Raw genomic sequence first — 15118 nt, forward strand, 5'->3', positions numbered from 1 at the left:
TCAAGGAGCTCTGGAATACGGCAGGATGAGTTTGCGAGAGGAGGACTTCAATTACAGCCACAGATGTCACACGTAGACGCCGCTCCGATGCTTCTCCTCCCCCTGTGGATCTGAACGACTCGGCACGTCACAACTCAAAGATGAATGGTGGAAACCTTTCTGATATCTCTTTGTATTGTGTCGTATTTCAGATTGAAGCCATATGACTTAAATATGATTATTATTGTTAAATGTATCATGATTGTTAATTTTATGCCTCACCTATAATTATTTAGTTAAAACTGCACAGTGTTGCGAATACATGCCATGTTACAAAGGAATTTTGCGAGACCACGTTTCATATCATTAATTCCGCCTCTCCTCAGTGTGAAGCCGCCGCTATCTCCTCAAAGTATGTTTTCTGTGCAGGCTTTATACACAAGGCCCTATTCAAAGCAACTGCGAAGGCCACCCAGGAACAGCGGCAGACATCACTGTACTTACTGGGAGATCCGGACCACCGTCAATGGTCAGCAGACTGACCCAGGTCTTAATTTACAACTGAACAGACTGGGATTTATCCTGACGTACAGCACGAATAAATCCATGGTGGAAGGGAGGTATGCTTTGAAGGCATATAGAGTCAGTATCGCTCACTGCTTGAAATGCTCCAGTATGGTGAGAATGTGCTGTATATGGAAAAACTAGCAGGGAGCGAGCGTACAATACATGAGCCTGGGTCTGTGTCGGTGTGCACAGGAAAGCGTGTGGAGATTTGCAAAACTGTTAGGTAAATTGAGAGTAAAAAAATACACCTAAAGGATATAATTACTTTCTATAGCCTCTTTAAGTGAAGAGAGATGAGACGGGACATGTCGCATGTACATACTCTGTGATGATGTGTGTTATATGACATTTACTTTAATATCCTCAACTCTATAAATACATACATTTTCCAAGAGAAAACTGCAAACTCCTGTCATTTTCCCCAAACATGACCGGACCAATGTTTGTACTTTGAGCTCAGCTATCACTACACTATAGCACCGTGTATAATTATGCAGAAGCTCATTTTTTTAACCCTCTTTCAGCAGACCTAATGAAATCAACCTCCTGCTGTTCTTTAACCGTTGACGTCTTCAAGGGGCTGTCATCGACATGAAAGTTACAAGTGTGGCTCTGTGCTGTCATTTGAAGCCAAGGTAGAAGTTCTATTCCGCACCAAAGTACAGTAATTCACTTTGTTTTACAGAAATTATAGTAATAAACACTTATAGTTGCTCGTGTTGACAGCACAGGCTCGTTCGTGTTCGCAGCCAGCATTGAGCTGTTCTGCACCGCTGGAACTGTGAGCGTTCAATTACCCCCAATCTCAGACATGTATTTTGTCAACCCCAGAGTATTTGTGGGAGTTGATGATTAATAAGAAAAATAGATAGAAAAGCAAAATCTGACATGTTTCGGACAGATTTCTTCTGTGATGCTTAACATTGTTTAAAAAAAAAAAAAAGAAGAACTCTTAGAATGAGATGGTAAAGTGTAAAATCACAACCTAGAGTTGAAGTTGCCAGTGAGTTCAACACTGAAGAGGATGTGCCATCTTCTTCATTGCCACATGGGGTTTGTTATTGACGAATGCCAACACAATAATAATTTATGTCTCAAGATTATAGAAGATTTCCATACATATTATATACTTTGCTCATCTGTCAGCCTTGCAATAACAAAGCTGTTTTTCTTTAGTGTGCAGCCTCTCATTGTAACTGGGAGAGTTTCATTGATCAAAGCCTTAAAAGTGTTCCAACTGTCAGTCATGTTGTGTTGTGATAAAATCTAATGGGGCATGCCCTCCTTGGATTAATGTAGTCCCACTTGATAATCATCGTTACATCTGAATTCTACATCAGAGACTCATCGTCTGCAGCTACAGATTCATTCAAGTCACAGATAAGGCCGCGGGTGAATTTGTTTGACGAAACATGCTGCTGGTTAAAAAAGGGAAAAAATGATATTTCCAGTGGAGTAATTTCTCAAAGACTGTCTAATTCAGATAAAAAATACAACATCCAGAACAAATTATTTTTAATCAGCATATCTTTAAACCAAAGCTGGGAATCTGTAATGACTAAAACACTTATGCCTAATAACTTACAATAGCTGTAAAGTTATACAATCATCTTCCTCTTCTGTAAGTGATGGCAGACTTGGAAACAGCGAGGGCGCATTGCTGCCCTCTATAGGTCGGATGCGGTCTAACGTAAACTATTAAATTAGTTTCTCTTTGCGTATATTTTGTTTTAATTCCCTTGCTCTTCTATTTATATTCCTCATGTCAAATGATTTTTAATGTCTCCACCATTGCAGAATGAAATATGTTCATTGTTATTTCCTCTGCGCACTTTTTCTCTTGTGCATGTTGGACAATAAAGTTTAAAAGCAAAACGAAAAAAAATTCACTTCCGGTTTCCATCTTCGTCAAAGTGAGCTTGCAGCATGGCCATCACGGTGTCCGGTGGGAAGACGTAATAATGAGGACTGCGTTGTGTTTTGGTTCCAGTCTGAGAATTTTCAGGAAATGCTAACTTACCAGTTAGATTTGCAAATAAAGGAGGCTGCGTTCGAGTCCAAGAGAAAGGAGCACGTCAAGGTAAGCTAACTGTCCTAGCTGTGTTTTGTTTGTTGGAACCGGGCTGAGGTCGGTTTCACATTTGACATCCGTCGGTTTTCGCGGCTGTGCTCTTCAGTAGCTCCGTGCCTAAACCTACACCTGTCCCCGTTGTGTCATGATAATGTCGGAGAGGTGATTCGGGAATATGTTTCACAGATTTTACCAATTCAAATTGACCGAAGATGACGATGTGGCGGAGAGCGCAAGGGGGTGGATGTCTGCCCACTGCGCATGTCACTACAGGCGTTGTCAGGGACGACCCGTTTCCATCTTTCCATCCAACTTTTTAGTTTTTAGACGTAGGAATGTCAAACCACTGACACACACCTGATGGATAAAAAAAATAAAATTTAATAAAAACACTAAAATAATATATTTCAATATATAATATTTTTTTACATTAAAGGTGTGCATTTCCAATAGCTCACTCATTTATGAATTTATTGACATTGAACCACCTCTAACGTGTCTGGGACATCCTCTCACAGCCTTCACAGCTGTTCGATTGTGAAAAAAGGCCTTTAATAATGAAAAGGACATCACCCTGGTGTTTGTTGGTTGGCTTCGCTGTTTTCATTATAAAATCTTTTGTTCGCAACCATGCAATAACCCCATCGCTCCACAGTGTTTGAAACGCTTGCTCTTGTTAGCTCATGTAGGCTACATTTGGTAGCATGACGGTGTGTGGCTACCTGGCGAAAGTGTAAACTCCAGTGTAAATGTGAGATGGCTCCAGTTTCTGCGTGCTTTGTTTGTGTGGTGTTTGGGGATTCTGTCTTAGGAACAACGGCTTAAATCCACTTATTTGGTCAAACCTCAGGCAGCATAATAAAAATAGCCGTTGACCATCCTCGCCCCAACGCTGTAAACCAGAAGATATCCATCACTGTTGAGTGGATAAGTCGAGGCTGTTAGGTTTGGCAGCGCTTGTGACGTGCTGAAGGACAAACTTGTCCGCGTTGAACGCATCTCGTGTTGTTTCTAGCCGAATAGTTTCCCCAACGTTTACAGCTGTTTGCTGTGGCAGTTCACCGACCTTCTCGTTTTACAATCATACGCGATTATGGTAACAAAACCATCTGTTCTCTTAATGCCTTTTTCCGTAAAGCTCAAGGTGTCAGTCTCAATTTTTGATCATGAAGGATGTGGAAATGCCCCCCCCCCCTCCTTTTCGTGTGTTTAAAAGAAAAATAGATCGCTACCGGGATTAACGATTACGATTTTGTATGATCCTTTGGAACGTCGCGCATTTAATGTTGTTTCCAAAGAATTGTTCAGAAAATCCAGATGGATTACACGTTGGATGGATCAACAGAATTCCCGTTGTGATCGCTGGCTGATTGAGAGGCTTTTCTGTCAAATCTCTCTTAAGAGTCCCACGAGGCCCCGGGGGCTCGAGCGCAGCCTGCACTCTGCTACGGTTCAGTTGTGAGACTCGAGTGTGTGAGAACAGTAGTCTGAGCTGTCTCGTCTGTATCTCCCTTTTCTTCCTCGCGCACTAATTTATGGTTCTTCTCCCTGACCGTGATGTGGTCAGTTTTCCAGACGCGCATGCGTGCGTGCGTGCGTGTGTGTTACACGTTCGCAGGCCCTGCGGTGGGTGAGGCTTAGACCTGGGTCAGATGACTCATCCAAAGTCGGTTGCTTGTCTCAGGGTCCAGTGTGGAATCCAGTGTGCTTGCATTAGACTTATTATTCTTTCAAATGCAAGCATCTAATCTCGGTCTGGTGGTCTGCCCTGTCTTGGAAAATGTTTGCGCTTTTACTTGCGTGCATCATGTTTTTTTTTCTTTTTTCCCCACGTCTGGAATGGACTGAAACTAAATAATTTGGCAGGGACACAAAAGACTTGTTAACCTGATCATTTGTTGAGCTATTGTTGAAACTGCATTCTCCTCTCCTACATCCACACAAACGTGCCCTCGGGCTGACGTGGAGCTCCTCCACTGCCGTAGCTGCACATGGGTTGTATTTCACCATCAGGGCTGATGGTTTCAGTGTCCCGTGATCCGAAAGCACCAGCGATCCCATCCGTATCCCCTGCTCTTTCCTTTTTTTTATTTACATATAAAGTTGCAGTGAATTTATTGAGTCTGCACATGGCTTTTTACTCTACACTGTGATTTATTACCCGTTGTCATGCTGCTTGATTCTAATTGGCTGGCTTGGTACTTTTTTGTGCATTCACCCATTTATCAAAGCCTTCTGCCTTGGGCTGCAACTAACAATTATTAAAATTTTTCGATTAATATGTTGATTGTTTTCTCGATTAATCGATCAGTTGTCATTTGTTGTTGTTCACAATTTGGTCATTTGTGAACAACCTTATTCCTTCGACTCACCAGAAACTTTTACTTAGTCCTGATGCTGCAAAGTCCCATTTTCACTCATCTGTGTGTGTGTGTGTGTGTGTGTGTGTGTGTGTGTGTGTGTGTGTGTGTGTGTGTGTGTGTGTGTCTGTGTGTCTGTGTGTCTGTGTGTCTGTGTGTGTGTGTGTGTGTGTGTGTGTGTGTGTGTGTGTGTGTGTGTGTGTGTGTGTGTGTGTGTTCTGAGGATTGATTGCCTTTGCTTAACCTTAAGCAGTTCCCGACCACTTTGGACACGTCTGTGGGTTTAATATGTCTTTCATTCACAAAACTATACTACCCCCATAAACCACCACTGCATCAAAGATCAACTCCGACATTCAAGACAGAACCGTTCACTCTGACGTGATCGGAATGGCTAAAGAGTGTTTCTCACAAAACAGAAAAATCCCTCCCCTGCTAATACCAAAGCACTTAAGAACAATTACAAGTTCCAGATAACCTGCTGTTCTCAACTGAGAATGCGGTAGAGACAATATTGAATCATTTGATTTGGCAACGCAGTGCGAGTGTCAGTGTTGTTATTTCATCAATGGACAAAGAAGGGCGGGGTACGGCTGAGCGATGCTGTCTGACGTTCAATAACCTCTGGTGGATCTTTGACCATAGGAAACCAGAGAGTGTGTGTACTGAAGCCAGAAGAAAAATATGACGGCTCTCAGCTGCTTCACACCTGCTGCTCCTTGTCTCAGCTCTTGCTCTCTCCCTTCGTGTATCATGTCCATAAGTTGGCGAGTAGTGTGTGAGAAACCTTTTGTTGCCGTTCTCTTTGCACATACCTGTCATCAGAATTAGCCTCAGTCAGTTGATGATGGTTTAGGGGCCACTGGCTTTGTCAGGTCCGAGCAGAAGGAAATGGCAAAGGACAGATTAATTGTCGCTCATGTGAGTAACGCTGCAAGTGTTTGGTTCTTCCCCCTTCCCAATCACAGAGATGACGCCGTTTCCCCTCATCAAAGGCGAATGCTGCCAAGAGTCTGATCTCAATTTCCCAGCAATGCGATGCTAAGTGGAATTATTCAGGGGTCACGATACATTAGCTTCAAGCGCGGTCGAGACCGACATGTGATGGACGGACCGGAACGTTAACAAGTCACATTTGTTGTTGTGACGGAGTTTTTGGTCATGATTTGCAAAAGATGTTGAGAGTATCAACATGAACAGAGGAGACAAATTCCCTAAACTTCACATCACAGCAGAGCCAGGATGAAAATTCTCCCTGTGAGTCATAAGTATTTTTTTGCTCTGGCTGCACAAAGGCTTTCCATTTTCTGGGTTTCACTTTTATGATTATTTTTTTCAGAGCAAAAGAATGACTGGATGTCTCCTCCAGCTGTCCCAGATAGTATTTTTTCACCATATCCACCCCTAAAGGCCATCCATTTTTTTATTTAGGGCCATTTTCATCAAAAGCTGTGAATGTAATGTTTATCCAAACGGGAGTGCTTCTGAAACCCCAGTAGTCACTCGAACCATCGGAGCAGGGTTGACTCAAAAGAAAATGTCGTACCAGAAGGTCACACAGCAGGTACGCAGCACCTCGACCACCAGCTTTGAAACAATAATACATTACAGCCACACACTCCCTTTTAGTCCTCTTTTAAGTGGGAACCGCAAAGGTCTAGAGAAGAGGGTTGGTTGGGGGGGATGGTAGAGTGTAGTAAAATTCTGACCCCACAAATGTGATCTATACAATATGGTGAGTGTGCAGTCAGGCTTAACAGCACATGATCTCACTGGGTGTCAGCGAACATGAAATAAAAAATGGATTTATTGGATAAGGGGGAGAACCCTGCTTACTACTATCCAGGGCAACTTTGTGCAGAATCTTGTGAAACATCAGAGCTAATTATATATAGAATACATAAAGCATGGATTTGAATCTTTTAAAGGGAGCAGACCCAGTGTTCAATGTCTTACCTTTTACGTTGTAGACCTAAAAGGGACAGTCATCAAATGTTTCTTTGTACTGAATGTTCTTTCCTCTCTCTCTTTTTTTTCTCTCTCTTCCCCAAGTTGTTCCCGTTACAGCATGTGAATCAGTCTTTGTCTCTTGCATCATCTCAGCGGGGTAGAGAGGCTGCCTCTAAAAATCCCCCCTTTTTAAATAGATTTTGATATTAATGTCTCCCTGTGGCTCTTCATAAAGAGGGGCGAGGGGAACGAACAAAGAGAAAATCATTGATAACCGAGTAGTTCCAGTGCTCCTACAGTGACGTAATTGACAACTTAGCTCATGGTTGGACTTGAGCTTATGAATATAGCACACTTGACGTTTAGGAGCCTTTCAAGTCAGAGCCAAACAATGAGGAGGTTTTTTGGGGCCTGATACTAGTTCTCTCTGATATATTTCCTTGAAGCTGAGAGGTACTTGTGACGTGCCAACAGTTTTGAGGGAGAAGGCGAGAGAAGAGCATCTAAAGAGAGAATAGAGAAGCGCGTTAGAGTGACTGTTGACAAATGTTTCATGCCAGTAGCTGTGGTCTCCTGTGTTTTTTTTTTTTCTTCCCCCCTCAGACTACATGGTGAGGGAGTGAAGACGTGTGAGGAGGTTGAACTGTGCCAGCCCTCCACAAGAGGGCACAGATGATGTTGCTGAAGGAGGTGAACTCAAACCTCCTCCTGGAGTGTTTCTGATAATGTGCCTTGTTGGTAGGCTCCCTCCTGTTGAGACCCTGGTCTTCAATCTGTTGTTATTAATCACGTCTAAAGTTTGCTGATAAAACCCCAGAAAATCCCAAGGAACAGAATGTTCTGTATTGCTTTTTCGATGTACACGCAGACAGGTTATTTTTTATAGTCTCCGTTTTGAATGATTAGTATAACGTGTGTATGATCCCTTCAGGAGGCTCTGCTGTAAAAAGTGATTTTGCAAATTAGCAACAGGGTAGACCGAAGTTTTTTAATATTTGTTTTAACAAGCAGAGTTGCTCTCATGTTTGAGGTTATAAAACACGTTTTATCAACTATCCCAGTCACCTGCTAGAATCATTTCAAACATCCTGTGTTTTCTAATGTTGTAAAAATTAGAAAAGGTTGAAACTTGTTTTAAGTCAATTTGGTAAATATTCCTTCTCGATCCGTTGATCAACAGTAAACATTCTGCAGCAGCTTGTTGATAAAATGACTTCGACCAGAATAAAAAAAGACATCAGAAGATGTAAACTAAGGCTTATGAAAAGTGCGTAAATGAAAAAAATAACCTAATGTTAATTTACTGGATTAAACAATTAATTTAGAAAATAACTTTAATCAGTGTTCAATATAATAATCCAGTACAGCCCCAATTCCTACCAGGTCTCAGTTAGCCTGCAGGAGTTAATCTAATCACCTGTGGGTCAGGAAATAAAGAGGTGAGCCACAAACCAAAGGTCGGTGGTTCGATCCCCTTTCCTTAACACTTGAACCCTAAATTGCCTCTGATGGCTATTCAGTGTATGAATTTAATAGAAAAAGTACGTAAATAGCAGCACCGTATGAATGTGACCTGTACTGTACAAAAGCTCTTTGGTAGATAAGACTAGAAAAACACTATATAAATACAGTCCATCTAACTTGACTTTATAGGTTGACTAAAAACCTGTTGAAGGTAAATATGTGTAATTAGGTTTATTTTGTCCAAATGTCAATGTCTTTGATGGCTGTTGAGATGTTCGCTCAGTTAAAGTTCCTCATCAGTGAGTTTCTCTTCAGGAAATTTGATTTCCCATGCTTTTCTTGTAGTTGGTCAACAGAAGAGTGAAATTGAATTTGGCAACTCCCTGGTGTGAATTTGACCAAAGTACAAGAACATTTGTACTTTTGGTCAAAGTTTCCATTAAAAAATAAAGGTTTAACACATCTACTAGTTTTTCCTGCTTCCTCTGTGCAGGTTTTCTACCTCTGTCTGCTTTGCTGGGCCGGCTTGCGAAGTCGGAGCTATGAAGTGATCTTAACGGGATCACCTGTGCTTTAGTGCTGCGTGTCAGGACGCTGACACAGAAGTGCAAGTCTTGGGGGTTTGATTTACAGGAACATGTGGTCAAGGCTGCTGTTTGTCCTTGCAGTCGGTGTGCTGTTACAGAGCCGTCCACTCTGTCGATGGCTCCATATGGAGCCCGAGACATCTGAAGTTGTCTTACTGTGTGTGGTGTTTTTCTTGGCATTGAAAAGCGGATAGAGCGGTTTCCAGTTGGGGGGGTGGGCGTTTTTCAACCGACGGTCAAACCGAATGTGTTCTTAGGTGACGTCAAAAGACAACAATCCTTCAAATGGAAATTGGTACTTTGAATTTGTGCCATTAAATTAAACCATATTCCCATCCATAGTTTTTTCATTGCAGCAAAGGTGTTAAACTTAGTTCTTCATACGTTTGCCATCGCTTTGCCTTCGTTTCTGCAGTTTTATTCAGATGTGCTGTTCTTTTTGCGAGGCCAAAATCCTTCTTTACCTTAAAAAAAACTGAGTGTTTACCATACTATACTATTAGCCTCCTTTTCCTCATGAACATAATTGATACCTTTAGGTTAGTAGTGCAATGTAAACAAGACCAGGCAGCTGGTGAGACGGCCATGTGTCTTTGATGGAACGAGCCAGCCGGTCCACAATGTTGTGCCGTTTGCATTGTTCACTCCCTCTTCTGCGGCTGTCAGGGCCCAACAGAGGCGAGGAGACGACCGCACAAAGGAAATATTTGTCCAATCTGTCCAAGCAAACTCGCCAATTGAGGACTGAACTTTCCCATCGCGTTGCTCTGTGTGTGTTACATGGAATTGAAAGAGGACTATATGCTTTGAACTGGGCGAGAGGCAGCCTGTGAGGAGTTGACATGTATCGTGTACCTGTTCCACCGAAGTTTGACCTGGGCCAAAAATTCATCATGCGGAAATAAATTTCGGGTTTTTATGATAATGAAGCCGAAAGTTGGAGTTAACAATAGCTTGGCAGCGTTTCCAAAGCTCCTTTTTTGCTTTTTGACAAAACATTTAAAGTTCCAAGAGGATTGTTGAAGACAAAAAGATATTAGTTTTAGGCCGTGCTCACTTGCAAATATGTTATTTTAATACGCCACATGAAAGAGTTTCCACTCTTTTTTAAATTTAACAAAAAGCCAAATCCTTATGTCTGCACAATGATTACCATATGCAAACATCAACTAAATCCTCATTGCGCCACAGCTGAAGGCTCGCCATTTAGACAGTGTTTTTCAAAGTGCTGTGGTCCAGAAAGCGGGGTTTCCTCTCGTCGTTTTTCTCCGAGCTTCTCAGAGGGCTTTGCTACCAGCGTCACAAAGAGCCAGGAAGTCGCCTTATTATGTGTGCGACGGCTCAAACCACAACCCATCTCTCGCGATTCATGAGATGGTGTTGGGTCTGCCGTCAACAACCCCCCCAGATTCAATGTGTGTATGTGTGTGGTTTGCCAGTGTGAAGTGAAAAGGGGTTGCCAGGGCGGTGAAGACAAGCTGTTTGCTCATGTCCAGAGCGGCAGAATGGATGGGGGACACAGATGGGATTTCTCTCCGGTGGACTTTTCTTCTGACCTGTGCCTCCCTGTGTTTGGAGAGACATGGAAACCCCGGCTGGAATTGACAGGCATCTTATTGAATGAGGGAAGACTTAGGGCTTTCGCCCGACATGGTGTGAATAGGTCTATGAGGAGACAGGCAGCCAAGGATTGTGTGTGTTCGGTGGGGGTTTGTCGAGATGAGGTCAGTAAAGTGAATGGCCCATGTCGTCTGCAATCGCTCTCTCCCTTTTTTTTGGCCCTAAAAAACATTTTTTTTTATCCCAATGATGTAACTAGTAATCATCTTAAATGCTAATGGTCACACTGACCCTGAGAGCATATGGTGGATTGATAGGAACTAGCGGTCTGGAAGATATAGTTGTGTGTGATGCAACTCAGGCGTGTCTGGGCCTTGCCCTCTGAGACTTCACAGAGCTGTAATAAAATTCAAAGTAGAAAAGGACAGATACAAGCTGCGGTCAGTCGATTTTATTGGCCCCGGTTGGCCTATCACTGATATATTGATATCGACTCATATGCTGTCAGATACGAAAACCTTACTTTAACAGAACATAATGCAGTAAAATACGCTCAGAATAATTTCGAAGTCTCCACCACAAATTAATCGACAACCTACCAATTCACAGTGTATATATACTTTGTAACACAAAGAATATATGTCAACATATTGAATTTTTTACTCAATAAAAATCGGTATCAGCATCCAAAATCCAGTGCTGGTCTCTACTTCAAAGCCTAGACTTTGAAATCATCTGGGTTTGTTTTTCCCCACGTCAAGCATTTTTGATTTGCTCTGGAGAACCATCGGGGGATTGGCAGAACATCAGCACACTTTCAAGAGAAACCAAAGTACACCTTGCTGTAATTGGAAACTGTTAAAACATATTTCCCTTCACTTTGTCAGCTTATGTTTCCCACGACATGGTTTTCTATCTACATCACCGTTTCTCACTGTGTTGCTTGTTAAAAAGCAAAGGGAGATACAGGTGTTGTCGGATGTGCTGCCGTTCATCAACATGCTGAATTGTTTGTTTTTGTTTGTTTGAACGGGAATCAAAATGGGGAAATGTTTCCCTTTTTTATACAGTAGGTGTTGGTCAATGGCCTAGAGCCTGGGACCAATTTGCCAGAAGCTAAGTGATCCGGACAGCACCGCTACCCACAGGGTCACACAGGCACAAAGTTCTCTCTGCCATCATGCGGTGCCTTGTCTCGGAAGAGAAAATGTGGATTTGTTTGCAGTGGTGTTGGGAGCAATAAAATTTGTTTTTTGCATAGCTTTCATAAGACACAGACTGACATTTTTTTTCTGGTGCAGGTTATCGACAGTGTCAGGTATTGTTGGGATTCCTCCTTTCAGTTTATAATTAAATCCTCATACATATCTTACCAAAGGTACCTACTTTAGTTGAAAGCACTAACTGTTTTGGTGCTGACAAGAATGGACATATTGTCTTAATAATTCTATGTCGTCACCTAGAGGGTGAGTTGTTTCAAAAAAAGGGAAGGACTTTTCGTTTCTCAGTATCTTGTTCAGGAGTGAGGATATAGTGGGGTGTGGGAGGAGGGGGATCCCACAGTGCAGTTGTGACTCACTTGACAGGTGTAGCACGTCCGGAGGGGGGGTCAAGAAGGTAAAGAAGGGTGCCATACAGATTTGGTAATCTGCTTCTCACAGGATGTACAACATGATCAACCAACAGTAGATCAACTTGTCATATACAGTAATATGGTCTCATTTGCATAACTGGCCAATTCACAATTGTTTATTTCATGCTTTTATTTATTTAGCAACTTTAAAACAATTCCTGTCCTGAAGACCTATCTTTGACCAATCATACCAGCACCTATCGCTTTAAAGGAAAATAATAGGTTTCAAAAGTCCGGTCTAACAGCATTGAATCTTTCCAAACACTCTCAGGTTGCCCTGGGACATCTGCACGGTTTCTCACATAATGTCTTGTCCACTGTGACGGGCAATAACAAGCGGTGATTGCGGAGGCACAAATGGGGTCTGTCTTGTTTTTTAAGACGGCGCTACTTAAAAACCACATTCGAAGGCGGGGGTGACGGCGGCTGGACGTGTGCAAGACCCCCATGGAACAGAACTTTGTTTCAGAAGTGCAGAATGGGCACATTAACATCAGGTTAAACCAACATTGGGAATGGGACTGAGCCAACATCATTAGAGAGCGAAAGCGAGCGACGGGCCGGGTCGGGTAACGTGTGTTGTCGACCCCGGACCTGCCCGCCCCAAGCCCGTCTGTCAGGGGAGAGGAGAGGGAGGAGGAGAAGGGATGGGGGGAAACTGATGGGCGACACATTTTGATACACATGCTTTTCTCAACAGCGTCCATTAAGCTGGACCGTGTTGCTGTTTTTGACATCGTAGAAAATGCCTAATCAGATGTGACGCTTCTATCAGAGACATTTCAATTCACGTTTCAGTGGAAGTCGAATGCGTGCTCTTTCCTTTTTGGACAGCCTGCGGCTAGTGAGTACTTTTATTCCAGTGAGACAAAAATAATACTACAGTATGGATCAGTGTTGTGTCAGTGACTTGTTTAACTGTGGGATGTCTGTGGCCTGGATGTGACATAATTCAGGGAGGTGAAGCCGGTGCTTAGTCAGGACCTAATGAGACCCGCTGAAGAGTCATTACAGTCTCTGGGAGAAAGTTGGACTGTTGAGCGTAGCAAACCGCCGAGTGAAGTCGGGGCCTCCCCCCCCCTCCCCTTCCTCCTCCTCCTCCTCCTCCTTTTCTCCTCTTCTTCCACCAGCTGCTCAACAGATGGAAGGACCTGTTGGCCAAAAAAGTGAGGGAGACGAAGGGATTGAAGGCGAGGAGGGTGGAAAAAAAAATTTCATTGACAGATATATTGAATGATAAGCAAATTTGCGGGTGTTTGAATGAGAGCTCGGGGAGCGCTTACACCCCCCCCCCCCCCCACACACACACACTGTGGAGTGTGTGTGTGTGTGTGTGTGTAGGAGTGACATGTGGCCACGATCGGTGATTGGGTTGTGTTATGTTAGAGTTTGGTGTGTTTGTTTACAAGGCTTGCGAAATGGAGGAAGTCAGATTGTGCGGGGGAAGGTGATGAGAATGTCAGAGGATGGGAGAGAAAAGTAGGTACGAGCCATACTGCTTACGGGGCTGATAAGGGTGTGGGCGTGGGTGTGTGTGTGTTTACTTCTATCCTCGTGAGGACCGGTTGGAATATTAGACCTTAAAGAGTGAAGACATTGTGGGGAAAGTGAGGACATTTTACTGTTCAATGGTTAAGACTTTAGGGTTCGCATTAGGTTTTTGTTCCAAAACTGAAACCATCTCCTTCCACACTTATCAGGATTAATCCCTGCCCAGACTGACACCCCTGAAAACGTACATCACTTGACCGTTCACATACACCGAGCATGTTTGTACCGGTGTAAACAGGAAGCAGATTGTCTACTTTGCTGTTGGTTACGGAGTTACAGGAAGTAATATGAACGAGTGATGACAATTGTGAAAAGTAAAAGCAGGGATTTTTTTTCTCTTGGAGCAATGATGAAGGAAGAGAATATGGGTGACTGGCCCATCGTTTCCAAAACGTCCACATTTTTGCTCGTCCATACCGCAACCCAGCGTTTTCAAACTAAAACAGGGCGAGCATCTTTCTAAACGTCTTAGTTTTAGGCGCCCGAAAACTCCGGAAGTAGTGTGGACGGCAGGCGCAAACGTAGCAGCAGTGATGCATTTTAAGACAAAACCGTAGTAATGTGGATGTAGCCTAAGGGTTAGGGTTAGGGGTTAGACATTTGGTGGTGATGGCAAAGGTTAGAGCAAGTAGCTGGCAAATGCATTATGTCAATGAGCGTCCTCACAAAGATACAAGTACAAGTGTGTGTGTGTGTGTGTGTGTGTGTGTGTGTTTGCACTCGGGGTGGAGGAGAGCCGCCGTCAGAATAATCTCTGTCCTGCTGTTATTTACTCTGCAGGCCCTTCAGAGAGGAAACCAGTGGGTGTGGTGGGATCAACAGGGACTTGTCCTCCTTGATTTATCCAAACACCACCTCCTCCGATCGGTTGAGAGTTTGCTCTGTCTGTGTGTGTCTGTGTTAATGAGTGCAAAATGTTTTAAACTGTATGCACAGGTGGCGAGGGAGTGAGGTCTCAGTCGAGTTTACCGCACCGTCTTTGTTGATTTTGGCTTCAATAGAGAGATTGTGCCCATTTATGGTATTTGATCAGTTCTGTAAAAAGTACATGTGTATTGATAGAGTACCTAATGACGACCGTTTGCTGTTTACCGTGAACAATCCTTTAGATGCAATCAGTGAATTTACATGAGGCTTTTTGAAAGCCAACAGAAGCTATCAAAATATTTTCAGTGTAATAGATTTATGATTCTATTACCATGGAGCATAGACGCACTTTTCTGATTACATGACAAGTAGAAACACCTAAAGAAAAAGTTTGTCATTGGTGTTGATGGAGCTTTTTATCTGCACCACAACAGTGGGAATCATGTGAACCTCTACATGGTTACCTTCACCAAGGAGGTCATGTTTTCATCTACGTTTATTTGTTAGTTCGCAGGATTGCGCAAAAAAT

At 43.0% G+C, this 15118-nt stretch overlaps 1 protein-coding gene across 5 annotated transcripts in view; it reads left to right on the top strand.

Annotated features, from left to right (window-relative positions):
• Nucleotides 1-2436: 2436 nt before the first annotated feature.
• sulf1 (sulfatase 1) overlaps nucleotides 2437-15118 on the top strand; it is an 83053-nt gene continuing 70371 nt past the window's right edge. For 3 of the 5 annotated variants that reach the window (XM_035618992.2, XM_035618993.2, XM_035618991.2), the window contains exon 1: nucleotides 2442-2626. The gene's annotated coding sequence lies outside the window, so the exon portion shown is untranslated. Of the gene's footprint in view, nucleotides 2627-15118 lie in introns of all 5 variants that reach the window. The other 2 variants (XM_035618994.2, XM_035618995.2) reach the window with 2 other exon arrangements.

The sequence above is a fragment of the Scophthalmus maximus genome, chromosome 21 (assembly GCF_022379125.1).
Source record: "Scophthalmus maximus strain ysfricsl-2021 chromosome 21, ASM2237912v1, whole genome shotgun sequence".
NCBI classification, from domain to species: domain Eukaryota; kingdom Metazoa; phylum Chordata; class Actinopteri; order Pleuronectiformes; family Scophthalmidae; genus Scophthalmus; species Scophthalmus maximus.